The 20,838-nt window shown below is 50.4% G+C and overlaps 1 protein-coding gene across 2 annotated transcripts in view; it reads left to right on the top strand.

Moving 5' to 3' along the window:
* Positions 1–20,838, top strand: part of XRN2 (5'-3' exoribonuclease 2) — a 372,302-nt gene that overhangs the window by 72,908 nt on the left and 278,556 nt on the right. The gene's annotated exons all lie outside the window — the stretch shown is intronic.

Below are 20,838 nucleotides of genomic sequence, written 5' to 3'. Positions count from 1 at the left end.
TTGTCATAGGCCACAATACTAATGCACATCAATTTTGTGTATGAGGATACATACCCCTTTATGGCTGGTGTTGGAGTTAGACGTTTAACACGTAGCAATTAGTAGTAAGTCAGTGTCCAATCAGAACCTTACATAAGACCTTGAATTATGTATAAGAATTTACACACACACACACTTTTCTTTGACGCCGTGTTGGTCTAATATCTGACCTCAAATAGATGTAGACTTTAAGCGCTAAAAATTAGCTTAACTGTGGGCCTTGCGGCCAATGTTAGTCTTGGTGTAGAAATCCTTTTATTTATTCAGAAGCCTTCAGGCACCGACATACAGTAGCTAGATTCAAAGGGAAAACATATTTGACCATATTGGTTAATGGGTTTGGAGTTTTGATTATTGTGGTTTGCTTTATGATACAAATATCTTTATTGGCATTGCAAAACACTGAGAGAAGCACAAAGAAGCATGGCACAGAGCATCGTAGCACTCTTCGCAATCCTCAAGATGAACATAAACCACAAAATAGACCAGTGTCAGACTTGGCAATAATGTAATCTTTCGGGTTCTGGCAATGCATAATCCGAATAAAGCTGGTCAAAAGAAATTGGGTCCTCAAACATGTGGCAAATGGAGTGGCATCTCGTCCTCTGCAATGGAAAAAAGGCCACCTAGTCCATCCCGGGAGTAAAGTCTGTTACCTACTATCCACGTCGGAGAGTAAGGAAAAGACCGTACTTTACAAACTCACACCCGATCCCATTCCTCCATCATAGCTCTAGTGATGGAAGAAGAATAAAGGATCTTAGGTTTTTGTGGCTTCTTCAGAAAGGGAATTGACCAGAAGTGCTGCATGGCGACTGCTTAGTCCATAAATAACCAGTGCTTCTCCAACTCCTCCCGAGACCATTCCACAATTAATCTGAGCTACACCACCTGGTAACATTGCAGGAGATCTGGAATGCCCATGCCGCCTTCACATCTATAGCGAAGAACTTTCCGCTTCAGGGGCTGCCGCTCAGCCCAAACTAAGTGATCCATTTCCCCCTCGCAGGGACAGGAGCAGTCAAGCAGGAGGTGTCACGGGAGGGCCTGGAAAAGGAACAAATTCTTTGGTGGGCTGTCCTCTTCAGGGCAGCTATGTGGCCGAGCCAAGAGAGCTGGTAGTGCCTTCAACGGGCTAAGTTGCTCTTCATATGCTGAAGAATAGCTTTTATAGTTCAAGGTCGCAGTCAGCTGCGCCGAAGAAGCCTGCTGTATCCCCAAGTAGGGGGATGAATGTTGCTGATTGGGTGTTGATGTGTGAGCCGTGGCACCGTCTCTGGAGTTGCTAATAGATTCTGGGCCTACGATTTAGGGAAATTAACCCAGAATACCGCTGCCTGGCCGAAAGTCTCCAGCTCCATTTGAAAGCCCAGAAGGGTCGTAATCTGGCCCTCCAGCGTCATAAACCTAATCTGTTTCTTCAGCGCCACAAATACATCATCCAGATAGAGGCTGATTCTGTGTTCGCTTGATCCGGGTTAATCAAGCCTGGCATGAGCGTTCCTAATCTGGCAGCCAAAATCCCAGTGAGCAATTTAATATCTGAGTTAAGGAGGGAGATTGGGTGGTAAGAAACACACTTATCTTTTTGCTGCTTGGGCATTACTACAATAGCATGCATCTAGCATGGAAGAAGGGACCTTGCCCGGGCAAATGAAAGAGGCGTTTCAGTATGGGGGGGGCAAGTGTGGGGCAGAAGTTTGTTTTTAAAAAGGGCTGGGAAACCATCCGACCCCGGCGATTTGAGGTTTCTGCCAGTCAGCAGTATGTCCTTGGTGTGGAGCTGTTCAGGTTATTGTTGAAAACCAAGTTGAGGTCCCCTTCCAGGAACACTAGCCTAGCCTGCATGGACATGACTTCTGCCTTCCCAATGGAGAAAGTGTTCCTGTCCATCATTCGGGGCATTTATGTAAACTAGAATAAAGGAGTGGCCGCCTACACTCACTGCAAAAGTAAGAGAGCGCAGTCCGTGCCAGTTATTTGCCACTAGTTAAGTTTCCTGTATAAGGCAGAGATCTGATTTGTATTGTTTGTTAATCACACCAGTATGTGTATCATAGTGGAGATTAGTGTATAGTGGAGATGTTTCTGGCTAGAGCCCAGCCTTCATTTGGGAGGGACCAATGTCAACCAGTACCCACCCTGTATGTGCCTATGCTGATAAAACTACTCCACACCATTTCCTGTGAGTACCCACCAAAAAATAATCATAACTGCATGAACGAGAAACAAAAATAAGTCTGGGCATAGGGCCTTTCGAAAAGTACAAAGTGTCCCGCTATGGGTCCTTATTGTGTTATTGTGGCTCAAGGCTTCCCGTCCTCCGCCTTGGACCCCCATTTCCTCCCCCCCATCCCCCCTTGTGAAGCTTGCCATCTAGGCGAAAGATAATTGGAAACGGTGGCCCCAGGAGTACGAATTACCTTTGCTCTACAGATGGGCAGGGACAGGGTGACAGTCACAGCGTTTCTCGCTCAGGACTTTCACCACAGGTCCTTTGGTGTAATCACAGCAGCGTGATATCGGGCCCGATTGATGGCGAGGATGGAAAGCTGGTCAAGCGCGTCTTAACCGCCCACGATCTAGGCCACGCCCCTTGTGGTATGCTTTACAAAAAAATCAGTATGAGCTCTGGTATGTGCACCACGCATGTACTAGACCTGTTGTGTAGTGACAAATCGTCCAAGTAAGTGCATGCCCACCCAGAGTACCATCCGCCAACCCTGTATGTAGCAAGTAAAACATACTTTGGACTAAAAGATTCTATTGCTGCAGGCGCTGTCAACCAGAAACAGTAGCCTAGTAGCGCATGGTTGGTGAAAGTCGTTCACAAGAATGTTTGCCTGGATTTAATCTGAGATGGGTTAGTGCAATAGGGTGGAGATTGTCTGGTGGCGAGTGCACCTACAAGTGGCATTGGGGAAGGGGGGTGGCCAGTTGGTGACTGGACTTTGGTTTAGTGCGCCAAGGTTCGAATTGCAATATTTCTAGAACTGCGTGTGCTGGAATAATTATCCAACAAGGTTCAAATCCTATTTTTTTTTATTGCAACTTTGGTCAGAGGATGTGCGGGTGGAGAGTCGGGCTGAGTAGGTCCTCCCTTATTGCGGTCTGGAGGAGACTATGCATCTCCAAAACCCAGATGTCGTCATTGTGTTTGGTGGTTATTAGACTGCAGAGATGACTGGGTCAACCTCATGGCTCTTGGACAGTGTGATCTGCCGGTCTTCTACATGACCTTCCATTCAGTTGGCTTAGCCTCTGGGCATGTAGGTTAGTAGTTTCTCCTGGTATCTATGGTACAGCTTCCCAAGGAAGAAAGTGACACTACTTTTTTGTCACAGGCCAGCAGAAGAGTGGTCCTGCAGTTATTCCCAATGGTCTTCCCTGTTTGGAGGAAGAATAGCAACCCTACGATTTTCTGTATGACTCTCCTACACTAGTATGCAGGGTTTCCTTGGATGTTGTAATAAAATCTTGAAACAAGATAATGGTCGCAGGGGCCTGTACTTACCTTCCCATGATGCATGCCCTGGTTAATCCAGATATTGGTGGTTTTCAAGTCTTGATTTGCTATTCCAGTTCTGTTGCTTGAGTCATGTGGCCCTGTCATGATCATCTCATGCCTAGGTAAAGTTTAAAGATGGCATGGTTTGTGATCTGGTTCCTGGCTTCAGGACATCTCCCAAAGGAATGCACCTCGGCCAGAACATAAAGGAGGGGGAGCTTTCACTCTGAACAGTAGTTGTGTATGAGCTCCATAATCTGAGATGTACCAAAGCAGTCTCACAAATTTGAACACCATTTTGAGAAAGTATACACGTATGGAGTGGACTCACCATTTGCTCATCGAGGCAAACTCACATCTACATATGTATATGTTGGCCAAGTCCTTACAGGTCCCAGACATGACTGGTGGAGGACAGCAGATTTTAATAGGAGGGGGCGAGTAGGCCTCCTTACTTAGTAGGAGCACATCTAGAAATGCACGGTATTTGCCGAATACTGCTTGCAACACTGACAGTTCATGCACAGCTTGGAGAGAGGGACTATAGTCTCCTTTGCAAATTGTGGTGTTCTTAGGGTGCTCCCCAATATCAGAGCCCAGTTTGGTGCTTGTAGTCTGTAACCGTAAGAACCCTAATTTGCCTTGTGTGATTGCCAAGTTTACCGAGATATGCACAGAGCTTTCCAAAAAGTGATCCAAGGCAGGGCCGCACAGTTTTACAAACCCAACAAAAAAGTGGTCCGCCTTAAGAAGAAAAAAAAATAATTGCGAAAAAAAGCTAAACTGAGTCGTCGCTCCGTAAAACTAAAATCCCAAATTGATTTGCTGTGAGCGAAATCTTTGAACAGTGTGATGTTCATTCCAAGGTCTTTCTGGCATTTCCTCTATTATAATTTTCGATCAACACCTTAATGTATTGTAGAAACTACTGGTCATTTTTGGCTGCCATTATCTTGCTGTTTTCAAAAACGTTTTCTGCCCCCCCCCAAGTAACTTGCTTCATTATATTGTCCTTCATATAAGGGAAACATTAGATGTAGCGATTCCATTTAACTGACATTTAATGGTCTGTGGTTAAGTGTGTGGGAACATGGATTCATGGCTATATAACTGTGGATGAGCTTTGCATTTAGGTTACGCAGACAAGCAGCATGTAGCAATACAAACAAGCATTGGCAATAGAGCTTGCCTTTGGGCCCTTTATAATTGTTCAGCCATTCAACAGTTGATGTTGTTGCATAACTAAAATACTTATAAGGTCCCAAAAGTGCGACTTATTGGCTATGCCAATGCTTGTTTGTTTTGTTGCAGTTTTAGCAAACTTATCTGCCGCCTTCCTCCTTTTTCCCACCCCATTGCAAAGCCCTTCCTCCAATCACCAGAGCCAGCCATTCCATCCTGCAATTTGAAAACATTCAAAACAATCTCCCATCACTAGAAGGGAAAGACAATTTCTGACTTTTCCTTCCTATGCCCAAATCCATTATATCCAAGTTCATTTCTGAAGAGGACTGCCTGTTTCTCTTTTTCCTGCTTGTACTTTGCCAGAGTTTTTGCTAAACATGCTAGTAACCACAAATTACGTAGTCTCGGAGCATTAGGATCCAATACTATTGGTAGAGGATGCACCAACAGACAACAGAAGCAATAAAAGGTAACCTACACGGTTACACAATTAAGTTCAGACGCAAGGAGTCCCTTTCCCAGGGCTCCCGGCAGCAATGCTTTAATCAACACACCGATCAGGAGGGGGGTGGGGCAGAGGGCAGAGAAACACACTGCATAGGCGGGACCTAAAAAGGGCTTGTCCGAGTATTGTAGTTTAGTCAGCTTATCTGTTCTAGAGCTTTTAGAATAGTTCTTTGCTGTGGTCTTAGCATCGCTAGTAAGCAGTAGGATGGTCCCTAAAAAAAATACAAAAAAAGCAAACATCCGCAATTAAAACGTGATGGAGAAATGTCACCACACCTTGTATGTAGTTCTCAGTAGTATCATTAGATGGCCAAGTTTAGGTTTGAAAACGGAGAAAAGAGCCCAGGAAGTTAAAGCTAAGGAAGGACGCCCAATTTGGCTTAGCCCAGGATGCTCTTTCTCCAAAGGTAAACTCTTGGGATAATGTATACATTGGCACTGGAATGCTATGCACACCTAGTTATGTTATATTAGTGTTCGTGAGTATAAAAATGTTGAGCGGTAAAGGAAGAAGGGGCGAGCTTTGGTGGTAAGTGCTTTCAATATCTAAACAAAACACTTCACTTTTCAACTCTGATGCTTCACTTTGGATAACTCACTTCATCTTCATATGTCTCAGTGTAACTTGACCAATAAATTGTTTTGTATACAGACTGTCATCCCCCAGCCCTTCAAATACTAATATCTTGTTCTGCATATAACACTTTATACTGCACTCCTGATTGGGAAGTCTGCTGTTAACCAAGATATTCTGGTGATAATAACATTTTATAATGTACTTAACATAAAGGGACTTTTGCCAACTCTCCTTTGCAATTGTTCTCTTGTCTTTCACATTTTATTTCCACCCATCACATCATACTGCATCAGCCCACTTTAGCCATTAGTTTTCCTCTCTGTGAGTGATGGCATTCTGCTCTTGCAGATACAAACAGTAGTCCACTGCAGGAAAGGGCCCCTTTTTGACATGGTTTCCCCCACATTTTGCCTTTACATATGTTTTCGACTAGAGAAGTGCACTGGGTTCCTGCGAACCAGGTCCCCAGTGCCAGATCTTTCCCCACACTGTTCCCCAACACTGTACATTTGTGTTCCCAATTGGCAATACCTTTAAACACTCTTTAGTACCTCAGGCCCTAGGTACAATTTATTAGGGAATTAAAGAGGGTCCCCAAGGGCTGCAGCATATATTGTGCCACCATAAGGGACCCATCATCAAACTCCTGCAGGGCTGCCTTCACAGTCTGCTTGTTTTGCTGCAGACTAAAGTGAAAACATGACCTAACACACATCCCTGTGTGCCATGAAACCTAACACTACATGTTATATTTGTAAGTCACCCTGCACCAGGCTTTACAGCCCTAAAGCAGGGTGCCTTATATAGCATGTGAGGACATATCTACTTGAGCAGATGTGCCCCTGTGCTGGTCAGTTACATTTCTACCAGTACACGTGACCAGGGAAGCAATTTTTTTAAACCTTTTTATTTGCATTTAATTAATCAACAACCTAACTATCATGTAATTATTGGTCTTCACACCTGTCCCTTCCACCCCCCCACCAAGCATCTCCATTAAAAACAATACACTCCCCTTCATCTCAGGCTGCCCCAGCGGATAATTTTTCCAGGTCTCAATCAGTATTGCCTAAATGTCCCTCCTTGCGGTTCTGCCAGTGCCCATGTGTGGACCCTCTCAGTCTTCCAGATTCAGAGTCCTCAATCCAGGCCATGGTATCGTCGCCACTTGCCCCACACTCTACCAAATTTCGTAGGGCACCCCCTCGCCTTATATGCGACACTTTCAGCTGCCATATACAAATCCAGACCTCTCCTCCACTCCTCCAGTTGCGGTAATGCAGCCACCCCCCACTTCCTAGCCACATCTCTCTTGGCCACCACCAGGGCCAGGACTAAGAAAATCAACAGTGGGCGTGCGAGATCTACATAGTTAGTCATGCCCAGCAAGACCAACTTAGGGTCCAACGGCAAGGCGATCTCCAGCACCTCCCCCCCCAATTCTCTCAAGATCTCCACCCTGTAGGTTTGAATTGTGGGGCAGGACCAGATGGTGTGGTAGAAATCCCCCCACATGGCCACATCTCAGGCAGCTCGAATCTCCAGCCCTTCCCATTTTGTGCAGGCACTCCCTGTCAAAGTAGGTCCTGTGGAGGATATTGTATTGGGTAAGCCTCAGTCGGGATTTAATGGCTACCTCTCTCGGATGCATCAACACCAGATCTCAATCCACGTCATCCATGTCCCCCACGTCCCCCACGTCACACTCCCACTTCCTCCTAAGGGTGACCAAACCATCGGGTATATTATTCATCAGTGTTCTGTACATTAGGGAGACCGCCCTGTCCTGGATTTGTTCCTGTAAGAGGCGGCCCTCCAGATGTGCATATTCGGGGAGTGCTCCCACCAGATCCCCTCTGCCCGTTGGGCATGTCACAACTGTGCATACTTAAAGTACTGAGTACGATGTAGGCCGAATTCCGTCCTTAATGCTTGAAATTGTTTCAGTTCCCCTCTTGTGATCACGTCACCCAGTGTCGATATCCCTATGTCATCCCATCTCTGGAACCCTTTCAGTTTGTTCAGTTCTTTTAGCCAGGGACAGTGCCATGATGTCTGCCTAGTAGGTTTCTTCTTCCAGCCTATACTCTTGGTTGCTCGATTCCAGACCGTCTGGTTAAGCCTGGTAGCCAGAAGCAAGCCCCCTTTCCCTTTGCCCCCATATAGATAGTCGGTGCGTGTACGGGTTGCCACACCGTGTCTCTCCAGGGCGTAGGTGGGGTGTGTGGCGGGGGCGTGGAGCCAGTCATTGATAGGCACCAGGTGTTCTGCCCAGTAGTAGGCTTCTATGTTAGGGAGCAAGATCCCGCCACTATACTGATGTCTGTGAAGGGTCTCCAACGCCACCCGAGGCTGTTTACCCAACCATAAAAAGGCTCTCCGCTCTGCATTTATTTCCGTCAACACCCTATGTGGGAGGTGTTAGACCCGTCAGCCCTCTGGGTGGTCCCTCCATCCCATTTATTTTTGTCCCCTTTTTGCCCTCAATCTTTTTATTTTGTTATGTCCACTGGAATTTTTAGATGTTGACCTAGGGGTTAGGTGCTCTTTGCCCTCAGTCTTTTTCCTGAGGCCTAGGTGCCTTTCTGACTAAATTTACAAGACACACAAAATGGTGGCCTGAAACTGCCACAGTTGGTTACCTCAGGGAAGGGGCCCATAGAACATCATTGGGGGACTCTAGAACCTTCCAGCTGGTTCTAGTGGCTTGAGTCTATCCTATAAAAGGCCAGGTACCGGGCAGCCATTTTAGAGTGTCCAGTGTGCTGCGTTAGAACCTGGTGATGAGTGAGGCGAAAGCTGAAGGGAGGAAGGCGCACAAACTGATGCTAGATTGTCCCAAAGGTCAGCTGTCTCCCTTGAGGATGTCACCCCCCTTAGTTATTGACCGAGCCCTACCATCAGGGTATTGAGTTAAACCTACATAAATTAGCAGCGAACTTGAGCTCCTGGAAAAGTGGTTTCCCGGAGTAGAGGTGAATACATCAGGGAGGACTCCGAGCAGGAGGCGACTGATCCGTGCTCTTCTTTCCTTCCCCCGTGAAAGGAACCCTGGAGTTGGCCTGACAAGTTCTTTCCTCCCGGTTGCCACTCTCTTGGACATTTCCAAACCAAGCACAAGGAGGGAGCGGGAAGCTGGGGTACCACCGGTACAGGCCCCAGGACTCTGCTCTACGGAATGCGGGGAGGTTAATGCACTTTACCTTAGTGTGGCTGCTACGCTAAGTTCCCCGCCGTTGACTGGTGGGTCGCCTGTCAGGTTGGCGGAGTCCGTGGGGTTATTTCCCCTTGTCTCCCGTTTCTTCTGAGGAGGTCCGGAGGAGGAGAGGGGATCCGGTTCTGGCCAGCGGTGCGTGAGACCCGCTGGAGACACGTCGCGGGAAGTCGTACGCTCTGCCCAGCGAGCACCGAGGAGATCGGCGCTGTGGAAACCAAGGAGGCCGGGCTGAGTTTAACTCCCACCCCCCTCTGTCAAGCAAGAGGAAGGCGGGATTCGAGGCCGGGATCTGCGCTGTGGGGAGGTGGCGCACTCCCAGTTCAAGTGATTGCAGGGCCCCGAGGTGAGCGAGCGGGAGACCGTTCGAAGCGGCTGAGCAGGCTCCACACTAACACCGCCATTCCACGGTAAGATTACCCAAGCGTGATTGGGGAATCGGGTGGTGTTGGGCCTTCGTTGCTGCCTCCGGGGAGTGTAAAATCTTGTTAAGTGTCCTGGAAGAATCCATCAAAGAAGTGGAAAGAGGGGTAAAGAAAAGGCCTTCTCAACCCAATTGATTCTCCAAGTAGCTCGGAGAGAGGAAGGTTAAGCAGCAGGGAGGGGTCCGTTGGGTGAGCACTGCCAAAGGCAACAGAGCTTAGCTCCTGACTGAATCACTTGACTGCCTGATGCCTAATCCTGAAGGGGATAACATCTGTTGAAATTTCCTTGCACACTTGCAGGAAAACTGGTACTGATCGTCATATGTGAAATAGTTGGAATGCTGATGGTTAAGATCTAGTTAATGTCAGGATACATTATAGAGATGCTGTGAACCTGTTTCTTTTACAGAGGAGGAAGGGGGAGAGTGGTAAATAAGAACTGATACCCTAATAAGCTGTGAGAGAATGTATTGACCAGTCAGAAAATGCTGAAGTAATACAGACTATCAGGAATAGGAAAGTTTACAGAGACAAGAAATTTAAATGCACTGAATTAATTGTAAATGTGGTACTGTTTTGGACCTGAACACAATACAAGAAACTAGCAACCAGAGAGAAGATAAAGCTTTTCTACTTTCATAAAATAATGGTGTAGTGTCATTTTTGAGTGGATGGACACGGTGTTATTGTAAGGGTGCGACGCAAGCTTAACACTTTTGCCTCTAGGAATTGACCGTCTTACACTGGGCCAGGCGACCCTATGTGATCTAGAAACCTTGGGTCCAACAGGAGGGTATAGTACTCATTCTGAAAGGCGTACAGAAACCTCGGTAGCATCATTTTAAACATCAGCCCAGGTTCGTTAGAGGGAGCATCCGCCACCGGTTTGCGTCTTCTATAAAGTTATGCACTATTCACCTTATGTTCCTCTCATAGGAGCGGGCGCTATCTAGTGTCACAAAGATCCCAAGATACACAATACCCTCACTCATTTGCAACCTCTCTGGTATGTCAGACCATTGTTCCTGGCCTCATGGGTCATAAAGAACAGACTTGTGCCAGTTTATCCGGTAGCCTGCGTGTGCTCCGTATCTTTCCAGCTCTATGAACGTCGCTATCGTAGTCGCTGGGTGTGTGATATACAGGAGGACGTCATCTGCGTATAGTGATAATTGTTTCCTCCGCGGCATCCGTCAGTCCTAGTCTAAACCCCCTAATGTCTTCGTTTTTCCGTATCGCACACGCCAGCACCTCAATAGTTAGCGCAAATAGCAGGGGGGACAGGGGGCATCCCTGTCTGGTCCCCCGCCGCACCGGAAAGTCCCAAGAAAGAATCCCATTGACTTTAACTTTTGCTCTGGGGTCCGTGTATAACAACTGTACCCACTTCCGGAACTTGGGTCCGAAACCAAACCGCATCAGGACTCCTTCAAGGAAGGGCCAGTGAACTGCATCGAACGCTTTTTCGGCATCCAGAGACAGGAACCAGTGAGGGTCCCGTCTCCTGCTTACCTCCTGCAGCCAGTTATGCTTCCGTCTGAGGTTTAATCTGGTGGCCCTATCTGTGAGGCAACCCGTGTGATCCAGGTGAACTAACCCCGTGATCACCCCCCCCCCTGAGCCTAAGGGCTAGAATAGTCGCAAGGAGCTTCACTTCTATATTTGAGGGAGATGGGGCGGTACGACAGTCATCCGCCGGCTTACCCTCCTTGTATAACTGGATTATTGTGGCCATCCGAAGTTCTGGCGGTAGCTCTCCCTCTTGCACTTCCCCTTCGAAGAGTCCCAGCAGGTGGCGGGCCAGTAAATCTGCGTTTCGCTTAAAAAATTCCGCCGGAAACCCATTTGGGCCCGGGGACTTCCCCACTCGTAGCTTGGTCAGGGCTGCCTTAATGTCATCTAGCTTAATGTCCGCCTCCAGGTCACGTTGGTCCTCGTCTGTCAATACAGGGAGGTCCATGTGTACCATACATTGTAGTGCATCGTCCTGCGTCCCTAGGTCCCTAGCTTCATAGAATAGTTTGTAGTGTGCAGCAAAGTCCTCCGCTATCAATGCGTCTGACCGTACCAGATTCCCCTGGGCATCCCTGACCGGTTATATCCATCTGGCGTCCCTTTCCTTTCTACTGAGCCACGCTAGCAACGTTCCTGATTTGTCCCCCACGTCATATAAACGATGCATCGTCGCCAGCGCCTGTGTTTTGGCCTCTCCCTTCATCGTGTCCCTATAGTGGCGTTGCACATCCGTCAGCCTTCTAAGGGTCCCCGGAGCTATAGTGAGTTGGTGCTCTCCTTTCCAGTATCTGGGCCTCCATTCACTTAGCGTCGTCCTGTATTTTCCGAGTCTCCTGCGCTAGCCTGTTCTGCACTCTGTCTCGTAGGACCGCCTTAAAGGCCTCCCAAAAGACCACCTTCGACGAGACCGAGCCCTCATTGTCCGCAATGTAAACTTTAGTATCAGCTCTGATGCCCTTCAATATGGCCGCATTTTGCAGGTCCCAGGCCGTCAACCTCCAAGATCCCCTCTTTCCTACCCCCATCCCCCCCCTCCTCCCCCGTGCCAGGCGCGAGGAGTGATCTGAAATCCCTCTTGCTTAGTATTCAGCTGTGTCGTCAGCCGTCGGAGTATGTCGAGCCATAAAGATATAGTCCAGCCTCGAGTAGACCTTGTGTGCCCCTGAGAAGAATGAGTAAGCCCTAGTTTCTGGATGTAGCCACCTCTATACATCAGTCAGACCCAGAGTGTTAATAGTCTTAGAGAGCAGAGTCGGCGTCTGGTCTCTAGACCGGTCTCCTGTCCTGTGTCGGGACCATCACATCATTAAAATCTCCTCCCATCACTTGAAGGGTATCCGATGTATTGAGGAGAATATCCGTGACCCCCCTTAAGCGTAGCTGCTTGCAATTTTGGGGCAGCATAGGCCGAGACAATTGTGTACTCCTGCCTTCTCCAGGTACCCCGCACTCCCACATATGTCCCTTGGGGATCGCACCACACCTGTGTAATCTGGAATGGTGGATTCTTTTTAATCAGTATGGCCACCCCCCTGGAGCCTGTGGTGAACCCCGCGTGTGCCACAACCTTGTATTGCCCTCTAGCTAAAAAGCCACACTTGGTGCCCTGTAGGTGCGTTTCTTGTAGCAAGATTGTCAGGGCCCACCCGTTTCATGTAGGGATGATAGTCCCCTTTTTATCTTACTACCAAGACCATTTACATTCCATGTTAATATCTTAAGCCCCCTCTGAACCTGCAGTGTCTCCATATGGCTAACTGACATCAAGCCCTGATTCCTGGTGTATGATGCGTGAAGTCAGTGATAACAGAGCGTCCAGGACGCCGATGTAAATGACCTCTTTGACATGTCCAATCCCTCCCTCCCTTCCTTCCCCAACTCCCCATCCACCCCAAACCCCCCTGCCCCCCTTGTCCCCCTGAACATTCCCAAACTCAGAACAATCTGAACTCCCCTCCGCTCCCCCCCACCTCCCTCCCCCGTCAGTCCCATCTTCGCCCGATATGGGATATAGGACTTTCAGGCGGAGAAGGTCTGTCGCCCTCCCCAAGTTCACCCCCTACAAACCAACGCTAAACAGTCTATCTAGCAAACATACAAGACTGGCTTCTTCCGCAAAACCCACCCATATGTGCAATATGAACAGAAATTGAAAAACAATGTTTGTAGGGTGTGAAATGACTTGCGTGCTCCCCGACTATGAGCCGGTATCGTGTCCGTCCAGAGTGTCCCTTGTTCGAGCGTTCGAGTCTTGAATATCTTCCTGCGAGGCTCCCGCCTCCTTGGCCGAATCTTGCTCCATCTCAGTGATTGCCGCCTCTAGCGGGTGCATTGACTGTGTATCGGAGTCCTCACTCCCCGTCGTGTGGCCCCCAGGATCATCTTCCCCTTCCAAGTAAGCGTTCCCAGCCAGGCAGCAAAACCTAGACCCCGCCTGACCCCCGGGGTTGGGGAGAACTGAGTTCTGCTGCCGTTTGCCTGCCAGGCTCTGCGTAGGATAGGGGGTCGTCTTCACTCTCCTGGTCCCCCGTGTTCTCCTCTGCCTCTGTGTGTCTTCGGTGATTCCCAATGATTCCCGGCTGTGGTCTCCTCAGTAGCGCTCTGCATCCCTGTCTCTCGCCTCCGCGGGGGCTCCTCCAGCCACTGCCACGCATCTTCAGGGTGGGTGAAAAAGTAAGTCTTCTCCTTTATAAATAACTTTGAGGTTCGCCGGGAAAAGGAGCATGTACTGAATTCGGAGGTCTCAACTTTGCCTTTACCTCGTCAAAGGAGCGACTGCTTCTGTACCTCGTGACTGTAATCGGGGAAGATCATGATCTGTGTTCTCCATGCGGATCTCCCACATTTTTCTGGCTTCTTGCAATATCATATCCTGATCTACGAAGTTCAAGAATCGAGCGATGACAGGCCGCGGTCTCGCCCCCACCGTGGGATTTGCCAGGAGTGCTCGATGCGCTCTTTCAATCACAAAGCAGGCAGAAAAAGTCGCCTTTGGCAGGGTCTTCAGTCGCCAAGCGTGTAGGAACTCTACCATGTTAGACCCTTCAATTCCTTCCCTAAAGCCCACAAAGCGGAGGTTATTGCGTTGGGCCCTATTTTCTGCATCGTCCACCTTCCACTGTAGCTGTGTATGCGAGGCCCGGAACTCCTTTACATCCTTTTGCAGAGAGTGGATAGTTCGAGGCATGTGGGCTGCTGAATTCATATCTATAGCATAGATCGCCGCCTAGTGTTGGGTCCGGATGATTGCACATTGTTGTCCTGGAAGAGTCTTCGAAGTATCACGAGATAGGTGGCTCCTCCCCTGGACTACAGTGCGCATGGGCATCGACTCCATCCCCAGATTGTTTTTTTCCGCCATTGGGTTCGGATGCATATTAGATATCTCCAGTTCGGAATCGATAGAAACTTTCCTTAAGGCCCGAAGGCCTTTTCCCTAAAGCGTCGGTATTGACTTGCGTTCGGTGCCCAGCTCTGTTCCGGCTCAGTTCCCGAGTCAGACATCCAGAGGAGTCGCGTGGCTCTTCGGTGCTAGAGGCCCAGTCAACGCAACCAGACTTTCGACGACACATCATGTAACGGAGACCGTTCAAGAAATGTCCCGTGTGCGGATCGAAGTATCCCCACATCGACGTCCACCCGGTGTGCAACAAGTGCCTGTCGCCGAATCACGACGAAGCCAACTGTATGGCTTGTTCACGTTTTCGATCGAAGAAAACAATTCTGCTTCGGCGCGTGGCGCGCCTGGAGGCCCAGCAGTTGGCCCCGGCACCGGTGGACATCTTCGAGAGAGAAGAAGCAGAAGAACAAGACGTTCTAGAAGAAGTCGTCGACAAGGTAGGAGACGACAATGAGGCCCATGGGGCCATGGAAGATAGCTCAGGAGAGGAGCTATGCCCCGTTAGAACGATCACTAAGGCTCAGGTCGAGGGATCGCCACATGGCCTTACCCAAGATCTTACACCCAGATCCACAGCCTCGCCTACGGGCCTGGCTACGGACACTTCTACGGAGCCGCCGTTGCCGAAATCGAAACCGAAAGTAAAAGCTTCGGTGCCGACGAAAGTGATGGAGACGTCGTCGAAACAGAAGTCCCCCTGGCCGCCTCCTCGTCTTCGGACATGTCGGTGCAGCCAAAGTCAAGGAAGACTGTCGACCTGCCGAAGTCGGCCCAGGGCGTCGAGCCGAAGTCGGCCCAGGGCGTCGAACCGAAGTCGGCTCAGGGCGTCGAGCCGAAACAAGTGGTCGAAGCCGCCCACCCACAGGCGCCGCAGTCCGTCGAAACGGAAGGAGGACACGGCGCACCTGAGAAGGCCGCTCCTGTACGTCGACCGGAGAAGACTAAGGCATCGACTTTCGTGCCTACCCACGCGGGCGGACCGAAAACGTCTGCCGGGTCGTCTAAACCGTCCGCATCCTTCACAAAGCAGGTGACGGACTCATTGCAACACATCAGGGACAAGGCTTCTGCCCCGAAGCCAGCTGCCAAAGTGCCAAAGTCCTCGGCGCCGCTCCTATTCACGTTGCCGCCGAAGGTGGCACCGAAGGCGTTTGCACCGCGGTCGGTCGTCGAAACACCCGGCCAGGTGTCTTCAGGGACCAAGCCTTCACAGCCTCCTGGGAGCTCGAAACATTGACAACCCCTGATGGAGGAGCAGTCGGAGCACTTTATCGACGCCGACACCGGTAAACTTACACTCTACAAGAGAAAGATCACACCGGCACAGCCTATGGAGTCCTACACAATTCCTTTGAAGCACAAAAAGCCTTCTACGGATTCCCCGGTTTTAGTTGTGCAAGTTGCTCCACGGACTCTAGCATTGGCTACACCCTCACCCACCTATTCGGATGTGGAGCCTGATGGGGATGAGGACGAGGAGTATAATTTTCCAGCCAATACTGACCCCGAGGATCATCAAGACTCTTGGGCAGATGCAGGAGACCAGGGGATCAGCACACTGCCCCGGACACTCGGGTGTACAATGTCAAGACCTCTCCTACTGAGGATTCTGCAGCATTTAACGCTCTAATTGAAAGGGCGGCAACAAACCACCACGTCCAGCTGCATGCTGACCCTGTTGAAGTGGACTTCCTCTTTGATACCTTTTCAACAGCGGAAAAGACTGTCAAAACTCTACCAATGCTGAAAGGGGTTCTGAAGCATGCCGCAGACATTTTAAAAGAACCCACACGTGCCAGGGTTTTGCAGCGTGAATCTTTCTGGATTCACTATGCTGTGCATTATTCCGCGGTCTTGTGGTTGGGTCCGGATTCGTAGTCTTTTCTTTGTTCATTTTTTTTTTTTTTCTTAGCCCAGGTGGGCGTCGGCGTCACACCCCCTTTGGTGTATATCCGGTGACGTCGGCATGCTTCCTGCGGAAGCTCCCACTCTTGGGCGCCATCTTCAGATTCTTTTTTTCCGCGGTCGGGTCTGGATCGTTCCCGTTTGGGCTCCAGACATTTTTGGAGAAAGAAGAAGGAAAATACAGAAAAGACGAGGAGAAGTCACCTGAAAACTCCAGGGGACTTCACCGACGAAAAACAAGCAAGGATAAGGCGTTTTCCATCGAGATCTTCGACGACCGTCGACGAACACGCGACCAGAGAGGCCCTGGACGCTAGAGGATGGACAACACGCCGTTCAAGTTCTGCCGTAACTGCCACCACAAGTACGCGCAGAAGGACCAGCACCCGGTATGCAACCTTTGCCTACCGGTGGACCACGAGAGCGGAGACTGCAACGCCTGTTCCGCCTTCACCCCGAAGACCCTTCGTGTGAGAGAGAGGCAGAGGGTAGCACACGCCGCCCTGCAGGGGAAGGCCCCGACTCCGTCACTCTACGAGCTGGGGATGTCCTCCGAGGAAGAAGACAACGCTGCCGCCGAAGACGACAGCTACACGGTCGTAGAGACCGATTACACGAAGACTTCTGACAAGGTAGGAGACTCTTCGGCCCCCAAGAACCCGAGAGACTCTGAGTCTAGAAAAATCGAGGGCAAGACCCCGAAAGCGCCGACGCCAAAAAAGGCGGCGTCCGCGACTACTCCCAGGCCCAGCGGATCCTCCGAGAAGGAGTCCCCGGCGCCGAGAGCTGCTGATCAGCAGAAAACGTCGAAAATCGTCCCCGAAAAGGATCGATCGACGAGGGAGAAAGACCCGAAACTGACGACGACGACCAGAGACCCGAAATCCGGTTCGACGTCGAAAACTTCGACTCCGAGAGGCACGGCGACGAGCCATCCGTCGAAGAGAGCGGCCGACCCATCCGACGCGGAACACGCGGCCGAGATGGAAAAGAAAAGAAGGCGCCTCGAGGCAGAAATGGAGAACATCATGCAGCGGAAGAAAGATTTCGACGCAAAGATGAAAGCCTTCACGATCCCTCACAAGACCAAGCCACCAGTGATGGAGGTGGTCGAGGAGGAAGAAGAGATCGCCGAAGTCACCGAGCAAGACCAGGACGTCGAGGTGCTCGACTACCAGGAGGAGTACGAGAATCCCTACGAAGGTTACAGCTATGGGGAGGAAGATGAGGGCAGGACAGACACTGAGTCGGCACCCTCTGACCTTCAGGAGGTAGATTACATCGATGTCGACACCGACAGCCCGGAGGAGGTGGTCGACACCTACCCCTCGAGGCCCTCGCCGCCGGACGACATCGGGGCCTACAACTCGGTGATACAATCTGCCGCAGCAGCTTTCAAGCTCAAGCTCGACGAAGAGAAGCAGAAAGCAGACTTCCTTCTGGAAACATTACTCCCAACACAAACGAGGAGCCAGTTCCTTCCAATGCTCGAGAGCGTCTTGGCTCAGGGGAAGGAAGCTTTCAGGGAGCCCGCAACATGCAAGGCAGTAACTCCCAGAACTGAGAAGAAGTACAAGCATGCCACAAAGGACCCGGCCTACATTCAGGGCACGGTCTCCGCAGACTCCATTATCACGGCCACAGCAAGGAGGAGGGCTAACGTACCCACTACCTCGGGCCCACCACCGGATAAGGAGAGCAAAAGGATGGATCTGGTGGGCAGAAGGATCGAACGGAATGCCGCGACCCACTGGCGCATGGCTAATTCCAACGCCCTGATAAACAGGCACATGTACCAAATCATGGAGGGACTGGGGCAGTTGGTGAAGGACTTGCCCCAGGATGCCAGGCAAAAAGCCGAAAAGCTGATTGAAGAGGGGAAGAATGCGGCAAATTCTTGCCTTAAGACGGCCCTGGATGGGGCAGACACCGCCAGCAGGCTCATGATGATGGGCGTCACGGAAAGGAGGCACGCCTGGCTCAGGATATCCGGTTTCAAACCGGAGGTGCAACACAGCATCCTGAACACACCGTTCAACGGCAGCACGCTTTTCGGACCAACAGTTGATGAACAACTCAGCCAACTGAAGAAAGATAACGAAACAGCAAGATCCATGGGGGCATTGCAGTTCAGAGGGAACAAGAGGGGCACCCCGTCACGGAGGCCCGGCGGGAGAGGCGGAAACCAGCCAGGTACATCACACCAGGCTTTCCAGCAAACGCACCAGGCAGACTCGCAGACTCAGCAGGGTCATCAGAAGCAGCCCTGGCAGTACCAACAAAGAGGCCAGTCCTTTCGAGGGAGAAATGGACGGGGGCAAAATAGAAGAGGGGGCCAGCAGCCCACCTCCAAGTGACTTCAAAAAAATCCGTGTGCCCGCCCACAAAAAAGAACCCAGGGGGCAGCACGTACAGATGGGTCAAGACAAACTAGACACCTACGACCACAGGACACCAGTGGGAGGAAGATTAAGATACCACTTCCAGGAGTGGAGAGAAATCACATCAGACAAATGGATCCTCAACATTATCCAATTCGGATACTGCATAGAGTTGGAGGGGAGGCCAACAAGCAAAAAACCAAAAAGGAAACCACTAGCAGGCAAACAGCTACAGTGCCTTCAGGAAGAAGCAAAAGAACTCCTGCAGAAGCAGGCCATAGAACGGGTACCCTTCGAGGAAAGAAACACAGGAGTATACTCAACGTACTTCCTGGTACCAAAAGTAGACGAGACAATGAGACCCATTCTCGATTTAAGATTCATGAACAAATTCATAAGAACGCAGAAATTCTAAATGACCTCCCTGCAAGAGGTGCTCCCACAATTGCAGATCGGGGACTTCATGGTCACTATAGACCTCAGACGCATACCTGCACATCCCAATGAACAGAAAGCACAAACACATGCTCAGGTTCACCGTCGGAGAAAGCCACTACCAGTTCACGACACTGGCCTTCGGTCTAAAATCGGCACCAAGAGTGTTCACAAAGTGCCTCGCAGCAGTCGCAGCGCACCTAAGAAGGCAAGGGATACACGTATACCCTTACCTGGACGACTGGCTGGTGAAAGCAAACTCATACCAGAAATGCAAGCTGCACGCACATACAGTGACCAGCACGCTCATAAACCTGGGGTTCTCCATCCATTGGAAGAAATCATCAATGGAGCCAGAACAAGTGAAGATCTTCCTGGGAGCACAGATCAACACCTTACAGGGCAAGGTGTTCCCCAGCGAGAAGAGGGCGAGGGCGCTGGTGAAGGAAACTCGCCTCTACCGGAAGGGACAAGCTCGGACAGCGAGGACTGCGAGCAAGATCATGGGGATGATGGCATCATGCATCCACCTGGTACCTAATGTACGACTCCACATGAGACCCATTCAAGAATGGCTACAGGAGCAATGGTCACAAGCTACAGGCAGTTGGGAGGATCTAGTGGTTGTAACGCACGAAGTGCAGAAGGAGATGACATGGTGGACCATGGAGAACATAGCAAGGGGAAAGCCTCTAACGCCCCCAACGCCAACAGTGACCATCACCACAGACGCATCCCTGAAGGGATGGGGCGCTCACATGGAGGAGCTCAAGGTGAGAGGACTGTGGACACCGACGGATGCCACAAAACACATCAATTGCTTAGAGTTGAAGACAATCTTCCTTGCACTGAAAGCCTTCCAGACAAGACTGTACAATCACAAGGTGTTGATACAAACAGACAATACCACTGCGATGTTCTACATCAACAAGCAGGGGGGCACCCAGTCAGCCCCGCTTTCAACGCTAGCACAGGAGATATGGAGGTGGGCAATCCCTCTCAAGATAGACCTGCTGGCCATACACCTGCCAGGGAAGGACAACATACAAGCAGATTGGCTCAGCAGGCAGACTTCAGCATCCCACGAGTGGGAGCTCAATGCTCAGGAGACAAGGCACCTATTCGACAGATGGGGAACTCCATCGGTGGACCTGTTTGCCACACGCCAGAATGCAAAATGCCGAAACTTCGCATCCAGGCAGCCCGAGGAGGGGTCACTGGGGAATGCCCTATGGATAGATTGGTCAGGGACATTTGCCTACGCCTTTCCCCCGATACCACTGATGCACAGAGTACTGAGCAAGTGCAGAGCGAGCAACATGACACTGATACTGGTCGCACCACAGTGGGCGAGGCAGACATGGTACTCGCAGATCATGGAGATGACACAGTGTGCACCCCACAGATTCAGCAGGAGGAAAGACTTACTCTCCATGCAGAACGGAGAGGTGCTGCACCCAGAGCCAGAGAGCATGAGCCTAGTAGCGTGGCTCCTGAGGACATAGAGTTCGCACATTTAAGGTTGCCAGAAAGTACACTGAAGGTCCTGCGGGAGGCAAGAAGGCCTAGCACTCGGAAGTGCTATGGGGCGAAATGGAAGAGGTTCACAATATGGTGTAGACAAGAAAGGCTTCACAATAAAATGAAGAGGGACTCCACAGTGCTAAAGTACCTGACGCACTTGCTAGAGAAGAACCTTAGCTCATCCTCCTTGAGGGTTCACTTAGCAGCAATAGTCGCCTACACA

The sequence above is a fragment of the Lissotriton helveticus genome, chromosome 6, assembly GCF_964261635.1.
Source record: "Lissotriton helveticus chromosome 6, aLisHel1.1, whole genome shotgun sequence".
Classification (NCBI taxonomy): domain Eukaryota; kingdom Metazoa; phylum Chordata; class Amphibia; order Caudata; family Salamandridae; genus Lissotriton; species Lissotriton helveticus.
This window is presented reverse-complemented; position numbering and strand designations above follow the sequence as displayed.